We start from the raw sequence: 19,502 nt of genomic DNA, 5'->3' as shown, positions 1-19,502 counted from the left end.
ACATTTAGGATGCGATAAAACTCTCGACAAAATTTATGAACAATATTGGTTCCCACAAATGGCTAAAAATGTTCGAAAATTTATTGACTCTTGCATAGTATGTAAGGCGTCCAAAGGTCCTTCTGGAGCCCAGCAATTAAGATTACATCCTATCCCGAAGCTATCAGTACCGTGGCACACAATCCACATCGATTTGACTGGGAAACTTAGCGGTAAAAGCGACAGAAAAGAATATGTGTCAGTTATCATAGATGGGTTCACGAAATATGTATTGCTCGAACATACTCAGTCTATCGATGCCGCGTGCGCTGTAAAAGCTCTCAAAAAAGCCGTGTCGTTGTTCGGCGCGCCTAGAAGAGTAATAGCTGACCAGGGTAGATGCTATATTAGTTCCAATTTCAAAGAATTTTGTAATCAGCACAACATAGAGTTACACTTGATAGCAACTGGCTCCTCTAGGGCCAACGGACAAGTCGAACGCGTCATGCGTACCTTAAAAACTCTTCTTACTGTCATAGAAAATGATTCGAATAAAATTTGGCGTGAAGAACTTGACAACGTTCAGTTAGCATTAAATAGCACTAGGTCTAGAGTTACGGGATACACTCCAACCGAATTAATGTTTGGCATTCGCGCCCAGTCATTAGGTCTCGCTAAGATATCTTCCAACGCAAACTCAGTTAACCGCGCCGATTTACATGCAATTCGAAATGAGGCGTCTGAAAATATTAAAAAATCTGCAACACGCGAAATCAAACGTTTCAACCGCGGTAAAGCACAAGTAAGGCCTCTTAAGCAAGGCGAATATGTTTTCATAAAGTGTAGCGAAAGAAACCAAACTAAGTTGTCCGCCAAATATCGCGGTCCCTTTGTAATTACCAAAGTTCTCAATAACGATCGGTACGAGTTGAAATCTATCAGGGGCGGCAATCGTATATACAAATATTCACACGAAAATTTGCGCTTAGTACCAAAAGGATTTGAGGGTCTAATAGAAATAGCTACAAGCATGGTAGATAGCGAAGAGGCCGAGACGGCGGTCGATGAGGAGCAAATTGAGCACACAAACCATTCTGATAGCGACAATGATACTCTCTCGATATCTAGCGAAGGCACCTTGACCGCCGGCTCTGACACTCTCTCAGCTATAAGTAATGAACAGGATCTAGCCATCTCGGAAATTGAAGGTCACATAAAACAAGGTGAGTTCTTGCATGGTAGTGTCTATTCATCGTTTTAGCATTACATTGGACACTGTTAGAAAGAACCACAACGCTTAAAGTAGATACAGATTTAACTATTGGTAGCAAATGAGGATTTCGCACAATTATGATGTTAATGTAGTGGCTGATTGAAAAGGCCTAGAATGCCTGATTCACGCCAATGGTGGCTGTTTGCAAGGGCCGTGTACGCCCAATTCACGCCGCAGACCTGTGTGAGGCTGGTCGTAAGGGCCGCGTATGCCCGGTCCACGTCCCGGAGTTGTGTGAGGCTGGTCGTAAGGGCCGCGTATGCCCGGTCCACGTCCCGGAGTTTTGCGAGGCTGGTCGTAAGGGCCGAGTATGCCCAGTCCACGCCATAGGGTGGGTAAACGCTGATCGAAGGGGCCAAGTGTGCCCAGTTCACGCAGAATAATTACAGTAGGCGGGTTACAGGGGCCAGATGCCTGGTACCCAATTAGAAGCTATTAAGGGCTGGTTGAAGGGGCTTCATGTGCCCGACCCACACCATGGAATTGTAGGTCTGTAGCTTTTATTAGGTGGTTACATGATTAAGGGGGAATTTTATGATGGATCCTTTATGTCAGGAACGGTCGAGCGAATACTAATGACATTATTATACTTTCCAGGTGACTCCAGTCGAGACAACTAATCGCACGAGGACGTGCGACAGTCAGGGTTGGCCGTGACGGCGCATTGAGATTTTCTCAATGATCGATAGATGGCAGTAGTGCGGACTATTGTGATTTTTGCATTATCGTTTGACAAGTGACGTAACACCGAGCGCTGAGGAGGCGGCCATAACGTTTCGGTATTTAAAAAAAGTAAGAAAGGGAAATGTCACTTTTGGCGGGAGCGCACGCGCCTCACGTGTTCTGGTGGAACGTGAAATTAAATAACTTGTCCATTTTGTTAAATTTAAGTAGGTAATAAGTGACTGAATAAAAAGTACTGTGTGTAGTGATTTGTAAATCGTTGTGTTCATTTGTGTGTCCTGGTTTCCTCGCCCGCCTACCCACGCATTACCATGGCTTCTACTTCTGATATTAGTGTTACACCTTTATATTTAATCAATTAATTAAAAATAATAATAATAAAAACACTAAATAAAAGATCTAGCTGTTCGTATTTAAAATGTATATTATTCATAAATGTAAACGATAAGCTTACCAATTAACCGCATCCATGTGTTTTTTGGATTCTTCTTCATTATCATCTAAATCAATTTCTTGCATATTTTCAAATATTTTTTCAATTTTAATCACTTGATGATTTGTTTAATAGTACATAAAAATACACGTATCAATGCATAGAAGTACAAGAAAACTTTAAAATCAAAACATTAAAACTTGATGGTTAGGTTGCTGTTTATGTACGTTGTATATAGATGTATATATGGTCGCATGGGTATAATAGCGCCATCTAGTGGCAAGTTTTATAAATTGTAAGTTTGCAAGTTTATCAATCTATGTATTTTGGTTCCAAATATTATAATGGTAACTTAATATAATTGTTTATATTAAAGTAAATTTTAATATAATATAATTATTTATATTTAAAACAATGTTAAACGTTTTATAACTTAAAACTTAATAATTATAATTTCTTTGCCATCTATAAAATATCCTTGTTGCAATTTACGGATGCAATTTATATGAGACTCAATAAACATGTTATTATATGTAATTTGGATTGTTTCTGAATGTTTTATAATTCTAGAATTCATTTAAAACGTATTGCTAATTTTATATAACTTATTTTGAACATAATTCATTAGCAATAATTCTATAATAAATATTAAATAATACTGTTTTGATTTTGCCCGTTTATCGTTGATAGATGGTGCTGATCAATAATGCATCCATTTTTATAAGTTAAATTAATATATCAGTAACTTACAAAAGCCTTTTTATGTTAAAAACTTATTTTGCTAATATTATATCTTATTCAATTGCTTACTGATTTTATATGTTACTCTTCTTTAAAAACGTTCATAAAAGATTGTTAATCATATTATGGCGCCAATGTTCATATTTTTCACAGTGTTTATAAATGATCAAACCTATAACTTAATTTATGCAAAAATGTAAACAAATTAGTTAATGACGTTTTAATGTTTTATATATTGCTAATTATTTTTATTGTAATAATTACTTTCATATGGGATTTGAACTTACTGTATTTTAAATTAATAAAAGCACTCTTGATTCATATTTTGGTTAAAAACGCTACTTCCTTTTTGAGAGGATATGATGATTGTAATAACATTCCATCTCATTCTTTTACACGTTCAATCCTACAGATATATATGTTTGTCTCTTTCTACGTTACGCCTCAACTTTTCGTGTTACACTTGATTTTACTCCTCATAAAATTTCCGTACCGGGCCTTATAACTCAAATCGTTTCTTAAGGAGTAAACTCCAACAAATTATTAGGAAACGTACTAAAATGAGACTAATTAAGGAAGTGTACGTGTACGATGACACCATATCTGTGTTTCGTATCTTAAGTTTATCCTACCTTAGAGAGCTAATAAATGAGCGATAGCTTATGTCGAAATAACCTCGCCGATTGTCGTCAGCTAAATCGTCAACTATTGCAGTTCCTCGTCGTTTGGGGTTAGGTTAGGTTAGAGACCGTCGTCACCTATTATCAGCGACACTTGTCGACTATAATCGATTGTCGTCATGTCGTTAACGACCGTTCCAGACTGTTGTCCAAAGACACCACCAGTGGCCATCGACTGTCAACAATCAATGGTGATGTGTGTTACCTCGTTTATCTTAACAGTCAATTTAAACTTTTACAGTTAAATCTATCCACTGAATATTATCGTATCATTGTGTTCTTGGAAGTACAAATCTGGCTTTAATTCTCTCTCTTCCCTTCTTAATTATTCCAAATATCAACCAAAGAAGCAAAAACTGCATCCAAGACGACGTTATCTCAATCAGTGACAATTATCTTATCTTTTGAAGAAACTTATTACTATTATTAAATGTAATCAGATATTGCTCTCTGGCTTAAGACATGCGATGGCGTGAGGCGAATATTGAGGCGTTCCGATTTAGTCCCCATAAACTTACAGGTGGTAGAACTCCGTATGATTCGACTCCGGAGGCACTGCTAGTCTGCCACACCTATTTTTTTTATAATATGAGAGTAGCAGACGAGCTTGCAGTCCACCTGATGGTGAGTGGCTACTGCCGCCCATGAGCATCTGTAATCGACCCCAGATAGGATTAGATATACCTACCTAAGGTCGGCCACAGATGCGCCGCTACCCCTGAGGACTAAGCTGGAATGCCTCGAAAAAGTATGTCTCCCTTACCACACCCTTCAAACCGGAACACAGCAGCGCTTAACACTGCTGTTATGAGGCAGAAATAGGTGTGGCGATTTTTGTCTGATAACAGCAATATTAAGTGTTGAGTTCCGATTTAAAGGGGGGTAAGAGATGTACTTAACTAAGGTGTTCCAACTTTATTCTTAGGGGTAGCACCTGTGGCCAACGTAAGATAGAAATCTAATCTTGTTAGTAAGTATCTGATGGTAAGCAGTCACATCACTATTTAGAGTCTTAGTAGGATAGGATTCAATCCAATATTATTCGTCGATTTGTTTTACCCCTAAACTAAACTAAATAGAACTACTTCATGTATCATATCCTTCAAACCAAAACAAAACATGCCATGGACACACACGACCAATACAGAAACTCCCAAACCGAGAACAGATATCTAAAGTCATCATTCAGATATCTGTTTGGCGGGGGATCGAACCCGGGACCCTTTGCGTGTCAGACCGGTATGGTGACCGGTCCGTCATGCGGGGGACTTCATATGGGTACTCTATAGAGCAAGTTATTTTTAGATACAAATACATATTTCAGCTAGGCCAATGCAATTTGCAGATTCCAATTTATTGGACATCTTTATTGGTTGGTTGGTTGGTTTTGCGTTTTTATTGCGCAATAGCTCCAGGATTCCTGGGTCTGGGTGTATCTGTAATTATTTGTGTTTGTGTGTGTGTGTGTATGTGTACATTTTACTTATTAAGACCTCCCATGTTATAAAGATGGTAGAACCCTTTGTGGTTCGACTCCAGCGGTACCATCGCCACACCAATTTCTGCCTATTAACATTATTCCTGCCATTAACAGTAGTGTTAAGCGCTGCTGTGTTCCGGTTTAAAGGGTATGGTAAGATATACTTTTCCGAGGCGTTCCAGCTTAGTCTTCAGGGGTAGCGGCGCCTCTGTGGCCGACCTCAGGTAGGAATCTAATGCTATCTGGGGTTGATTGCAGATGTCCATGGGCGGCAATAGCCACTTACCATCAGATGGACTGCTCGTCTGCTACTTCTATATTATATAAAAAGAGTCCAGAGGAACCGCAAACTATCTTTAACTCCTTTCTGCATTACTAAACTTACGTATATTTATTGCATTAAAAATGCTGTAAGATCAACGAAACATAATATAAAGGAGACTAACAGGTTTTATTCCTGTCCAGTTAATAAAGAAACTAAAGAGACATTTGCTTCCCTTTCATGAATAATATTGTTTTTGTTTTAACCACACACTGCATCGATTATTGACCTACAGGCCTCTTCTCGGAAAGGCGCTCCATAAAAGCCGAACGCGAAGGTGGGAGATGAACAAGGTACCCATCGTAAGTTTTACAGCGATTCCCAAACTATGGTGCGCAAGCGACCCCCTTTTCTAAAATTAACTGATACCTCAGACCTCCATAGCCAAATTACTCTAATATTTAGGTTTTTTTCCTATTGATACATAATACGAGTACAATTTAAAAACTTCGCGGTTTGTATAAGTGAGTAAATTTGACATTTGGTCATCAAAATTTATCAAATTATATGGACACAAAATTCAGTTAAAACCAGTATAATCATTAATAATATGAATTACATAAAATATTTAAATAAGAAATTGTATTTCTAAGAAAAAACATTAAAATTGCAAAGTAAACAAATAAAAGCAAAAAAATCTGTGTATTGAATGTACCTCGTGAAGTTTTAATATCGGTGAGTCCGTAAAAGTGGATTTCAAGTAAGAGTTTTATGTCAATTAATACGAGTCGATTTTTAGACAGCGACCCCTAAAATCAGTTTTCGTTTATTTCGACCGCTAGGAAAGCGATATCGACGCCAAGGGGGACACCAACCACTTTGGGAACCACTGTTCAACAGGATAAAATCGTTTGAACGTAACAGGAATGTGTCTGAACGAACAAATTTCTACTATAATGGTCACAGAACAAAGACTAAGATGTAGGCGGCGCAGTCTAAGTGTACAATAAAATTATTGAGACACGACACTATAAATCCTATATCGGGATACCGTATGGAGTTGTTATAACCACCATCGGGATTTTTACAATAAAATTACAACTATAATTTCATTTTATACTTGGTAATGAAGATGTAACGTAGTACTTGACAGCAATCGTTAGCTTTGTGATATTATTTCAGATATTATTATGTTTAAATTTTTATTATTACTGATACCAATATTTTTTGTATCTGTGATCATAAATTATTTGTTAATAGATATTTAATATAATACAAGTAGTTAGTAATTGTAGTAGTTAGTAATATAATAAAACTAGACAAACAGAAAGTCATTGTGTTATAAAATAGTAGGCATGAGGAAGGAAGGACAATTAAAAGATAAACATCGTACTTATATTATTTTCAATTTAATGATATTATTTTACATAGTTTAATAAAAACATAACATGTATAATATGAATAGTTAAACAACTATTTGACACTGTTCATGTAAATATCATTAGAACTTTGGAATCTTTACATCATTCTGTATGTGCATACATTGAATATACTATTTTAAGAAAAGCATCGTCAATAAGACATCATAAAGGTATTATGTATTCCTACATGCTCAATGATAAAAATCTAGCATCACGCGTTGTAGCCGTGCTATATAATTCCTTCTGCGAATGTACATATTAAGTGACACCAGAGATCTGCCATATAGAGAGCCCTATATCGTGTACGGAGCAGTCTTAAATTATTAAGCAGAACATTTGACGTCGAAAAGGATTGCGCGTTCAGTCGCCCGCGAGCAAGTTCGCGTGGGCATACCGTCTTATAGCCCGTTACGCACCAATCCGGCCATTAAAGGCTAATTTTCCAATAGAAATAAATAATACGTAGCAAGGAACGGTGAAAATAGCAGTCCTGTTTCCTTTGACGGCCCCGCGTGTCGCCATTTTGGCCGGGTGACGTACGGCCGTTCTATTTTTGAATTTTGCCGCGAAAGTTTTCTATTCGACCACAAGGCAAATGGCTTTTTTGGTGGCCGGCACGGATTTTAAATTTTCGGCCAGTTACGCTCTAAAGGATTTTTAGGAGTGAAACAACATTTTGAATACTGACATTTTGACGTTCCAAGTTTAAATAGTGTCACGGTGGATCCGTTTGTGAAGAGAAAAATGAAAGTTTTCAAGAAAAAGCTCCGTTTCTCGATAGATCCTTAGTCTATTGTAACTTTTAAGTTCCTATTTAAAGTAGTAGAAATTTAGGAGATATTTCGAAGTCATCTCACATATCAGCAGCGACGACTTTCAAGAATTTGACAACTAAGCTGGACAGAGGGTAAGTTTTTGTCTACTAAATTTTATTTTGTACTGTTCTTCACATTAATAAGGCTCTATGTAAAACATTTAGGCTTCGACGTTTTTATTTGGACGAAACTATGTATTTCCGATTTACTTAAAATGTTATAAAATTATGCGTTCTAAAAGTGTAGTAATAAACATAAATATTACGTGCCTAATTTTATTTGTGGTAAAAATTACTCTTAGTTATTACAGAGTTATATAGAGTTGTTATATTTTCAGCATCGACACTAATTTTAAGCATCGACACTAATTTTTATCATTTAATATTTAGATTATTTAGTTTTTACAGAACAATAGTCTAAACTACCTGAGCTACTCGTACGTCAGAATAAAACCTCATAACCTTACGATAAGAAACTGTCTTTGTAAATATTGTAGTGTCACGTTATCATTAATTGCACTACTCGAACAAATGCTAAGTCATTCATTAGATAATTATAAACAGAATGCTAAGTAGTCGATTTAAATAATTAGTTAAAATAGAAAGTTAGCGGGTAAGTGAAGGGCTTGAGTGTGGCGCCGATGTATTGCAAATGAGTATGAGGTTACGCAAATGACGCCGGTCCTTGGATTATTATAACAATCGAAGTAGCAAAGAATCATGTATTATTTTTATGGTGGTGTGGTGACGTAAAAGGATTCCCTGCTTGAAATTGGCCACTAATGCTTCACTACACATGAGGAGTAAGTTAGAAGGTTTGGCTTAAAAATGGTTGAACTCTGTGGTTCAACTCAGGCGGCACCATAACCACACCTATTTCTGCCATTAAGCAGTTGTAGTTGTAGGTAGCTGTTATTAAACAGCAGTGTTAAACGCTGCTGTGTTTTGGTTTAAAGGATGTGGTAAGGAAGACATACTTTTCTGAAGTATTCCAGCTTAGTCCTCAGGGATAGCGGCGCATCTGTGGCCGACCTTAGGTAGGAATCTTATCTTACCTGGGTTTGACTGCTGATGACCATAGGCGGCAGGAGCCACAGCAATCGATAATAGCAGATGATAGCACTTAATACTGCTTGCTGTTATTAGGCAGAAGTAGGTGTGGCAGTGGTGACGTCGGAGTCGAACCACAAAGGGTTGTACCACCTTCAAGTGTATGTATATGTTTAAATATATCGAAATTAAATTTGTACGGGTGCTTCACAAAATTTTACTACAGGTAAACTTTACTACATTTAAAAACGTCATAATTTCTCAATTTGATTAATACTGAGCACGAGGTAAATAATCTTATTAAACACTTTAGATTTAAACTCAAGTGTTCTTATCAGCATAATCATACCACCTTTCCATCAGTCATGTGTTTTACATTTATTTGAGTACGTATTATTTTGGGAGTGATGTTATCGTATGAAAAGTATTTGGTAAATTTTATTATTGTTTTTATATTGAATTTTGTGTTCTACGAATGATCTATATGATAATAATACGTTTATTCTTTGAACCTGTGGATATAAATGGAAACTTAATTCTGTAACAAAGAAGTACCTACAATATACATCCACAGTATTGAAAATATTAAATATTTCTTTTTATTATACTACGATGAATACGATAAAATATTTTATTTATTTATTAAGCGACGAATGTAAAATGACGAGTTGTGCAGAAATTAAGACTTATAATTCATTTTAAAAATATCTTTGTTTTACAATTTTATATATGTAGTTATGAATCCTATCTATCGACATTAAGTTATATTATTAAAACACCCTATCGTAAGTGGCCAATATATACCGCAATAATAGCAGTCTAAACTCATACATTTCTAGCAATAGTTGATCATAAAATGCATTTCATAGATGGTAGAGCAACTCTACCGGATTATATGATCGCACAAAGTGACGGCCTTTGACTTTTATGCTTAGGATTAATTTGTGACGGTCATAAATTGCTTTTGCCGAGTCAACCGACCCACAGACGTAGAATTAATCCAGGAAGTCCAAATTTGCTTGAATTTTGTTGGTGAGGAATTGCGATAAGAGGATTAGGTTGCAACGGCAAGGAAAATGGCTGTGAAGTTACTCCTCTGGGGCTGAATTTGGTTCGGCAGAAATTTCGGTTAAAGGCGATATTCCATCAAACATTTTTAATGTATCATTTTTCAGAATATTCTTGAAGATATTACATATTTGATTTTAGACTGAACTATTTATTAAAACAAACGAGTATGTTTAAGCAAAGTCGTTCATGGATGTTGATCACAGATACGTTGCTGCACCAATTGGTAGGTGGTGTTTTTGCGGTAACCTAATTAAGTGCTTCTTACCCACAGATATAGATACAGATCTGTGCTCTTACCACGTCTTTCAAACTAAAATACATCAGGGGGCCTACCACCATCTTTAAAAACCATCATAGTTCAGGAAAGTTTTATTTCCTCCTTAAAACAGTAAAATATTCCGTCATACACAGTTGAACAAACTTAAACCTTTATTAATTTTTCGCTTATCCGTTGTATAAAACCAACTAAAATTGTCATATTTTGCTTAAAAAGTTAAATTTCCTGCAAAACAAGTAAAAGTATGATTGAAATGATATTGTTTGAGGAGATGGTAGTAGCCCCCCAGCGCTTGATAAAAGACAGCTTTTGACATTTTGGCTTAAGATTGATTTGTGACGGTCATAAATTGCTTTTGCCGAGTCAACCGACCCGCAGACGTAGAATTAATCCAGGAAGTCCAAATTTGCTTGAATTTTGTTGGTGAGGCATTCCGATAAGAGGATTAGGTTGCAACGGCAAGGAAAATGGCTGTGAAGTTACTCCTCTGGGGCTGAATTTGGTTCAGCAGAAATTTCGGTTAAAGGCGATATTCCATCAAACAGTTTTAATGTACCATACTTACAGGATTTTTCTAAGGATATTCGGTGTTACCTATTTTAATGAATTAGAAGACTTGAATGTCCAACTGCCCCCGATGGATTGAATGTAGTTGAAGCCAGATAGGATTGATGTATTTGTTACCTGAGAAGCGTTCCTTTATCTACTCGTAAGTTGTGTTCGAGTGTGGTGGCCTTACCATTCAAATTAAGATACATCAGGGCTTAAAATGTCATTGTAACCCAAAAAATAGATGGCAATTTTTCTATTGTCAGAGGTAATATGTTATTCCCGTTTTAAAAATTCACCCTGTATACTACAGATATACAGGGTGAATTTTTAAAACGGGCCTTCAGGGCCAAATCCGAAACTATAAGGATTAGCGAAAAATGCTGTAAGGAGTTACGAGGCCGATTTTGATAAAAACTAAAACTGCATCATTAGTTTTTTAAATTATCTTTTTCCTTATCCGGGAATCGAACGAGTTAATTTTGAAAAAAAATACACCCTCTATATTATTCCACTATCTGATAGTGTTGCTTATAAGGATTAAAATCTGGGAAGTAATGATAAATGACAAACTAAAGGAACAGCCTCAATTTTAAGAAAATACATATTTTTTAAAATAAAATCGACCTCGTAACTCCTTTCAGCATTTTTCGCTAATCCTTATAGTTTCGGATTTGGCCCTGAAGGCCCGTTTTAAAAATTCACCCTGTATACTAAAAGTGCAATGACAGAGTTCTGCGGACAATTAATAGATCTGAGACTAAGTGATGGATGATAAATACAGGGTACGTAATGTATGGACCAATCAAACTAGTTAAGGAATTAACAAATGGCTTTAATAAAAGCGTATGTTGTCGCCGGTAGAGATATTTATAAACCATATGTTTTCATTGGCTTTACCGCATAGAAATATTATATAGTATTCAATAGTTTTTAAAAGCCTAAAAAATTCAGATATAAGCAGTGCTTCTATTTCGAAGGTGGTAAAACCCTTTGTGGTTTGACTTAGGCGGCACCACCGCCACACATATTTCTACATAATAACAGTAGTGTTAAGCGCTGCTGTGGTTTGAAAGGTGTGGTTAAGGACATACTTTTCCGAGGCGTTTCAGCATAGTCATCAGGAGTAGCGTATTTGTGGCCGACCTCAGATAGAAATCTAATCTTATCTGGGGTTGATTACAGATGTCCATGGGCGGCAGTAGCACCTTATTATCAGGTGGACTGCATTTTTACAGCTTCAAAATAGGCTTAAATAAAATTGAAGCGGTAAACGAGTATGTAGTCCATTTCAATCACATTAATAACCAACTCCATAATCACAGAATAGGGATTCTACCGGAGCCAATCACCGATGTTTTGCAACTTCCGAGACTAACACTCACACAAAACAAGAACCACTCGCGCTAGACATATGTTTAACGGTGGCACCTTCACAGTCGAACTGTACTGATTGGACCGGTTAAGTAGGGAATAACATATTACCTCTGACAATAGAAAAATTGCCATCTATTTTTTGGGTTACAATGACATTTTAAGCCCTGATGTATCTTAATTTGAATGGTAAGGCCACCACACTCGAACACAACTTACGAGTAGATAAAGGAACGCTTCTCAGGTAACAAATACATCAATCCTATCTGGCTTCAACTACATTCAATCCATCGGGGGCAGTTGGACATTCAAGTCTTCTAATTCATTAAAATAGGTATATCTGTAGTATACAGGGTGAATTTTTAAAACGGGCCTTCAGGGCCAAATCCGAAACTATAAGGATTAGCGAAAAATGCTGAGACGAGTTACGAGGCCGATTTTGATAAAAACTAAAACTGCATCATTACTTTTTTAAAATAACTTTTTCCCTAGCCGGGAATCGAACGAGTTCATTTTGAAAAAAAATACACCCTCTATATTATTCCACTATCTGATAGTGTTGCTTATAAGGATCAAAATCTGGGAAGTAATGATGAAATGAAATGAAATGAAATATATTTATTTTGTATAGGCCAACGGCGGCACTTACAAATTGTCAGTTACAATATTTTCTTAAACTACTACCGGATCGGAACGCGACCTCTACTGAGAAGATCCGGTAAGAAACTCAGTGGGTTTGTCTTTTTTAATTAAAATGACAGATAAATGACAAACTAAAGGAAAAGCCTCAATTTTAAGAAAATACATATTTTTTATATTACTTTTGGCAGTTAAGTTCCCGCCATTCATCAATTTAAACATTTCGCGTATTAACAATTTTTTGGCTCAATGTTTCAAATCATTCGAAATGGACGTTTTGTTCTTCAAGAATTTACATTTTTATGTCCGACTTAGTTAAGGTTACTTTTAGGACCATTATAATAGATTTAACTTGCTATGGGCCGAGTTTCGTTTAATACAGATGTAAAATTGACAATTTGCGAGAATGTCTTTTTCGAGTCAAATCCGAGTGATAACTAAACAAAGAGATATAGAAAATTATATTTACTGTTGAAACGTAGTTATAAACAACAAACAATAACAATTTACTATTTAATCACTTATCTATTTTTATTAAAAATAAATCCTAAAAACGGCGGTAATTTACTTGCCAAACTATTACTTATTCATACTAAGCCGTATGTCATGGTTATAACATCGAATAATTAGTTGATTAACCAACAAATTCTTCAATGGTACGACTGACGTATGTTTCTAAAGAATTACACATAAATCATTTGTTATGTATAATCCTTAAGGATTAGTATGGCAATGTATGGAAAAATATGTATTTTCTTCAAAATTTTCCTTTTCCTTTGATTTGTCACATAACATTACATCCCAGAATTTGATCCTTATAAGCGACACTATCAGATGGTGGAATAATATAGAGGGTGTATTTTTTTCAAAAATGAACTCGTTCGATTCCCGGCTAGGGAAAAAGATATTTTAAAAAACTAATGATGCAGTTTTAGTTTTTATCAAAATCGGCCTCGTAACTCCTTTCAGCATTTTTCGCTAATCCTTATAGTTTCGGATTTGGCCCTGAAGGCCCGTTTTAAAAATTCACCCTGTATAGTAAAGTTAATTGTTAAATAATTATACTATTTGATAATTAAATGTTAATAAATGTAATATGTTGAATGACAATTAATTTTATTCAGTGGTTTATCCAGAATATCCACCTTTAACCGATTTTAGCGACTTACATATCGTAGAAAGCGTTGTGAAAAGTCTAAGTAGTGGGTTCGATTCTCGGCCAAATTAAATGACATCTATGAAAACCATGACGAGGAATCCAATTGACTGTTATTACTGAAAAATGCTATTTCTCTACTTAAACATTCTACAAGCTTTCGCGAGTTCATTTGTGTCGCTTTTAGGTCATGTGTTAAGTATGTGATCGTGATATGGTCACATGATAGTCATTGCAAATGGTTAGTCAGGTTATTAAAGAATAATTCATAATAGGGATTGCTTATAAATAGTTAGACAAATTCACTACATCGGTAACGTAATACTGTATAAAAAGTCTGCCACTCAATCAAGTCGCATACCAAATAAGGGCTATGAATAATATATTTAAAGTAACATATATTCAAATAGGCATGAAAATCGATACATTGTGTATAAAATAATATGGAGAAGTAGGCTATCGAAAACATTAAAATGTCACGTATTTATGTCGACGTTTAACAAGTGAATATTTTTTTGAAGAATTCTACAAAAATATTATTTAAAGAGTGAACAAACGATATACGAGTAGTATATTTTTTTTAATGTAGGTATATACTGTTGTGTGTATAATTACTTTTACCATTATAAACTACCTACTTATGATATTATACTTATTTATAGGTATAAATATAAGTAAAAATCCCTTTTCATTCATTATTTTATGGAGTTTGTTATATTGACAGCTCATGTTTACTATATAAGCATTCATAAATTAAATTAAGTTTATATCTATCCCTTCTCGTGGACGGTGATAAGCTACCTACGTATAGGACTAACACGTACATAGGTCCAGGTTCGATTCTCGGTCAGACAGACAACTGAATGATAAATTACATTTCCGTTCTTGGTTTCAGTTTTACACTAGTCTTTGTATGTAAATCCTATTGTAGGGCTAGTGTAAGGCAGCCCTTTTATCTCTATTCTAGGCATTAATTAAAGTATAAGTAGAACTTATGTTTTTTCCTGTTTGTTCTTAGAGATAGCACACGTACGAATGCGGAAAATGTTTTCATAGTCATCAACTTGTTCTTGTTGGTTACTGATAATCCTAGTTACGGCTTTCGGTGTACTACTGGTGGTCGTTAATAATAAGTAGGTTATGTCTAATTAGGCTAAGCGTATTTTTATAAAGCAGACGTGCTACCTGATGGAAAGTAGTCAACGTCGCCTATGAACATTTGCAACACCAGAAGAGTCGCCATTGCATCGCCGGCTTTGAAGGAGAGCTCCTTGCACCTTTTTTGAAGAGCCCCATGTCATAGCGCTCTGGGAATACCCCAGGAGAAGGTTCATTCCACATCTTGCACGTTCGTGGCAAGAACGTCCGTGCAGACCGAACCGTATTACTAATTTTACGCTCATTGCGATATCGGTTTGTCATACTCTTCAGTTTTAGCCGACTGCGGAGGGTAATGTACGTGCTTTTCGGGCGTACGTATGTTTCATTGTTTGGCACGGCTTAAAGCCCAAACGGCTTGATGGATTTTAACATATGAGATGGCGTTGACTTCGTTTTTGTTATGGTAGTATCATAGACAGTAGTTTTTTTAGTAGTCGGGTTTTTTATTTGTATAATAATTCTTTAGTTTACAGTCGTTTTATTTTGATGCTTTCCTGCACCCTTAAAGCAATCCATGATTATTAATTTCGGATATGATATTTTCTGAGGCTCCAGCTTAGTTATCTGAGAGTTCCAGCTTAGTCTATCTGGGGTTGACAACAGATAGGATAGAATAGAATAGAATACACTTTATTGCACACTTACAGTAGAATTTAACAGTAGTATTCATTAAGGTTAAAACAGTATGCAATAGGAGGGCTTATCGCTAAGCAGCGATCTCTTCCAGACAACCTATGCATGGAAAAGAGAAAAGGACAAATAAGGAAAGCAGGATAGGGTGTGCGAAGTTAGAGGTGGAGCAGACTACAAGGAATAGAATTACAGTCAAATAATAACATAAGATGTAGGAATCCGATAAAATATGAAGACAAGAAAACAAAAAAAAAAAAAAAAATGTTACATGGGCGGCAGTAGCCACTTACCATCAGCCGCCTGCATGCTCGACTGCTACTCTTATATTATAGAAAGGAACATAAATTAGTGAACTTTACAGGGAAACAGGTTAATCTTTAGCTTTAATAAATAGACAACATTAAAACAGAGTGTTCTAGTATTGGACAAATTAGGATACGACTGTACGAGTAAATGAAATCCACGCGTAGAAGCTTGTGTAGGTCGTAACTAATCTACAAAGTTGGGCAATGTCGGCACGATTGGGATTTAGGTGGGTGGCTTGTGGCTCTATTTAACTTTACGCTTCGGAAGATAATACTTTGATGCTAATTCGATAGCGATTGTTAAGTACTGGAAGTCTTATTGGTGGAACTCTTTAAGGTTCGACTCCGGCGGCACCACCGCCACACCTATTTCTCTCGTAACAGCAGTGTTAAGTGCTGCTGTGTTATGGTTTGAAGGGTGACGTAAGAGAGACATTTTTCTGAGCCGTTCCTGCTTAGTCCTTAGGGGTAGCGGCGCATCTGTGGCCGACCTTGGGTAGGAATCTAATCCTATCTAGGGTTGATTACTGGTGTCCATGGGCGGCAGTAGCCACTTACCATTAGATGGACTTGTTTGCTACTCCTATATTATATAAAAAACCTTACTGGAAGTCTTATTAGTGGTTCAACAATATCTAACACAGGCTGGTTATCAAGCTCCAGTTTGGAGCAGTGTAATGGAGCTTGATACAGGACTTCTCTGGTTATGATGCACTTGTGTAAACACCTGGTGGTATTCAACGTAGTAAGGAAATGAAATGACAAACGAATCACCAGCATCGTCGGTCTTGTATCTTATATATAAAATTCTCGTGTCACAATGTTAGTTTCCGTACTCCTCCGAAACGGCTTTACCGATGTTCACCAAATTTTATATGCATATTCAGTAGGTCTGAGAATCGCTACTATCTATTTTTCATACCCCTAAGTGATAATGGTTGTTCACCCTTAATTTTTTTTATTTATATGGCAACACAACGTTTCCCGGGTCAGCTAGTATTATATAAATCGTATGTATGATGAAGCTATTCTAAGGTTTTGAATAACTTTATGTCATAGCGCTCCTGAATTCTTTAGGAAGATGTTCGTTTCTGCTATTACTATACCTGCGTTGCAATCCTTAAGGACTAAATTGTAACACTTCGTTTTATAAGAGTCCTGCAACACTCTGATTCAAGGTAAAAATGTGTTGCAATTATAGGAGCGTATAAAATAAAAATAAACATAAACACTTTCTACACTCACAGCCCCACACTAGGATTCCCTGTGTCGTGGGTGCCATGAACACACATATAGACAAATACACAAACACCCAGACCCAGAAACAGAAATCTAAATTCATCATTTAGATATCTGTCTGGCCGGGGATCGAACCCGGGACCCTTTGTGCGTCAGACCGGTATGGTGACCGCTCCGCCACGCGGGTCTTTAAAATAAAAATAAAAGTAAAAAGTAAAAAAACCTTTTATTTCCTGCATAATAATATGCATATTTCCTGCATAATTAATAATTTATAATCAAAATGCATGCGATTGGTATATTTTAACATTGTATATTATTTCGTAACATTATAATACCTAGCTATTACATCATACATGTATATACATATCTATATCATAATACATCATTACAAAATTATAAAAAGTTCCTATTATTATTATTTTATAATTACAATAGGGGCGTAAGGAACTTAAATCCAAGATCGTAACAATTTCCTGAAACAATCAGATCGGAATGCCAGTACCGATCCGTCTACGATAGGCAAGTCGTCCATTGACTGTGATTCATTCAACGTACAAGAATAGCGATTGTCACAACAATATCAACTTTACTACTTCACGTTAGCGATTTCCGTTCTGTCCGACCAAAGGTAGTCTACAATAGAGCAATTGGTCTGGAGTGATTGCTGAACAATGCCACGAAGGTATGACGTAGTGGCACCTACACTCTTAAACGTGGGAATCGAGAATGCTCGATTTAAATTAAGATAATTGGTGATTTGTCTCGCGTTTATGTAAGGCTTGTAAATCTTTTGTAATGGACCATCATATCGCTAGTTGTTAGATCTGGATGCCTCTGGAGCGTATGATTTTTGACGTTACCGCCAAATTGAGACTTTTTGAGTAACGGACAGTATACCTGAGGTATTCCCTGAGCGCTATGACATTGAGCTTTTCAAGAAGGGTGCAAAAAGAGCTCTGCAAAGCCGGCGATGCTTTGGCGACTCCTCTGGTGTTGCAAATGTCCATGGGCGACGGTGACTGCTGTCCATAAGGTAGCCCGTCTGCCTTATATTTAGGTATGAATATATAAAAAACCACAGGCGGTTTAACCCCACCAGTGCTTGTCAACGGTTTCTCCCCACCGCAGTTTCCCTGTGACCACGATCCCTGTAACTGGATCGAAATGTCGGCAAGAAGAAATTAAAGCCGCATATCGTAATACCCGTTGTATATTAAAATGCCTCATGGGTATTTTGAAAACATCCGGGTTGGCCACTATAGTATTTTTGGCTGGGTGTGGGGGATGCTTTAGGCTTTCTTCAGTAACGGGGATAGACCTATGCTCAGTTAACTGTGTTTGTGAAAGGTAGTAGAATCAGTATAGTTCCTTGGAGCCACACACCTGGAGCAACTCTTACCATCTTGCACGTTTCCAGTGCGAAGCAGTTTTTGTGCTACGGTAGAAGGTTGAGGCTGCTGGCTGACTTTCTTTATAATATAGTTGTAGCAGACTAGCATGCAGTCCACCTGGTGGTAAGTGGCTACTGCCGCCCAGGGGCATGTGGTATCTACCCCAGGTAAGATTACATTCTAAGGACAAGAGGGTTAAGCTGGAACGCCTCGGAAAAGTATGTCTCCTTACTCCGCCATGCTTACGCATGAGGCGATTATCCTAGTCTTCAGGAACGGCAACGCATCATGACTGACCTCAGATAAGAATGTAACGCTATCTAGGGTTGATCATAGTTACTTACTGCTTACCATCGTATGGACTTCACGCCCGTTTTCTACTTCTGTCATTTAAAAAATAATTCAAAAAAATGTCCAAGGTGCTGCAGCGCGTTTTTATAACAACACTAATTATAATAATCCTCATAGACATAAAGGTATTTATAAAGAGAGATAGGATTGAGTAAATAAACAAGAATAAACGAATTTAAATTACTTAAAAAAAAATTTAGTCGTTTTCCGGCTTTTCATATCCGTATTTTTATCTTCAAGGCGAGACGTCTGTCATACAATGTCAAGTTGATTTTTTATCAGTAATAGTAAGTAAGTTTAGGTTTTAGAGTTATCATTAGTTGAAGTACAAAAACGCGTCTACATTTTTGCTTAGCGGTCATCCATCCAACTCCTGACCGTGACTGATATGCCTCAATTTCGTAGTGGCCAGTATTGCTTTCAGTTTTATTTGAAAATGGTCACTATATAATAATGCCAATACTTTTTTGGATTTTTACATCAACATGAAATATTGTTCTTATTATCTCGATATGAAAAAATGCCACCAAAACAAA

At 36.5% G+C, this 19,502-nt stretch overlaps 1 protein-coding gene across 1 annotated transcript in view; it reads left to right on the top strand.

The window, feature by feature from the left end:
* The first annotated feature begins 7,268 nt into the window (after window positions 1-7,268).
* The window catches only part of LOC140755042 (uncharacterized), a 110,520-nt gene continuing 98,286 nt past the window's right edge, over window positions 7,269-19,502 (top strand). The window contains exon 1 of the mRNA XM_073090220.1: window positions 7,269-7,860. The gene's annotated coding sequence lies outside the window, so the exon portion shown is untranslated. The remainder of the gene's footprint in view (window positions 7,861-19,502) is intronic.

The sequence above is a fragment of the Epargyreus clarus genome, unplaced genomic scaffold (genome assembly GCF_041222505.1).
Source record: "Epargyreus clarus isolate Ecla_fem2 unplaced genomic scaffold, WU_Ecla_fem_2.2 ptg000032l, whole genome shotgun sequence".
Lineage (NCBI taxonomy): Eukaryota > Metazoa > Arthropoda > Insecta > Lepidoptera > Hesperiidae > Epargyreus > Epargyreus clarus.
This window is presented reverse-complemented; position numbering and strand designations above follow the sequence as displayed.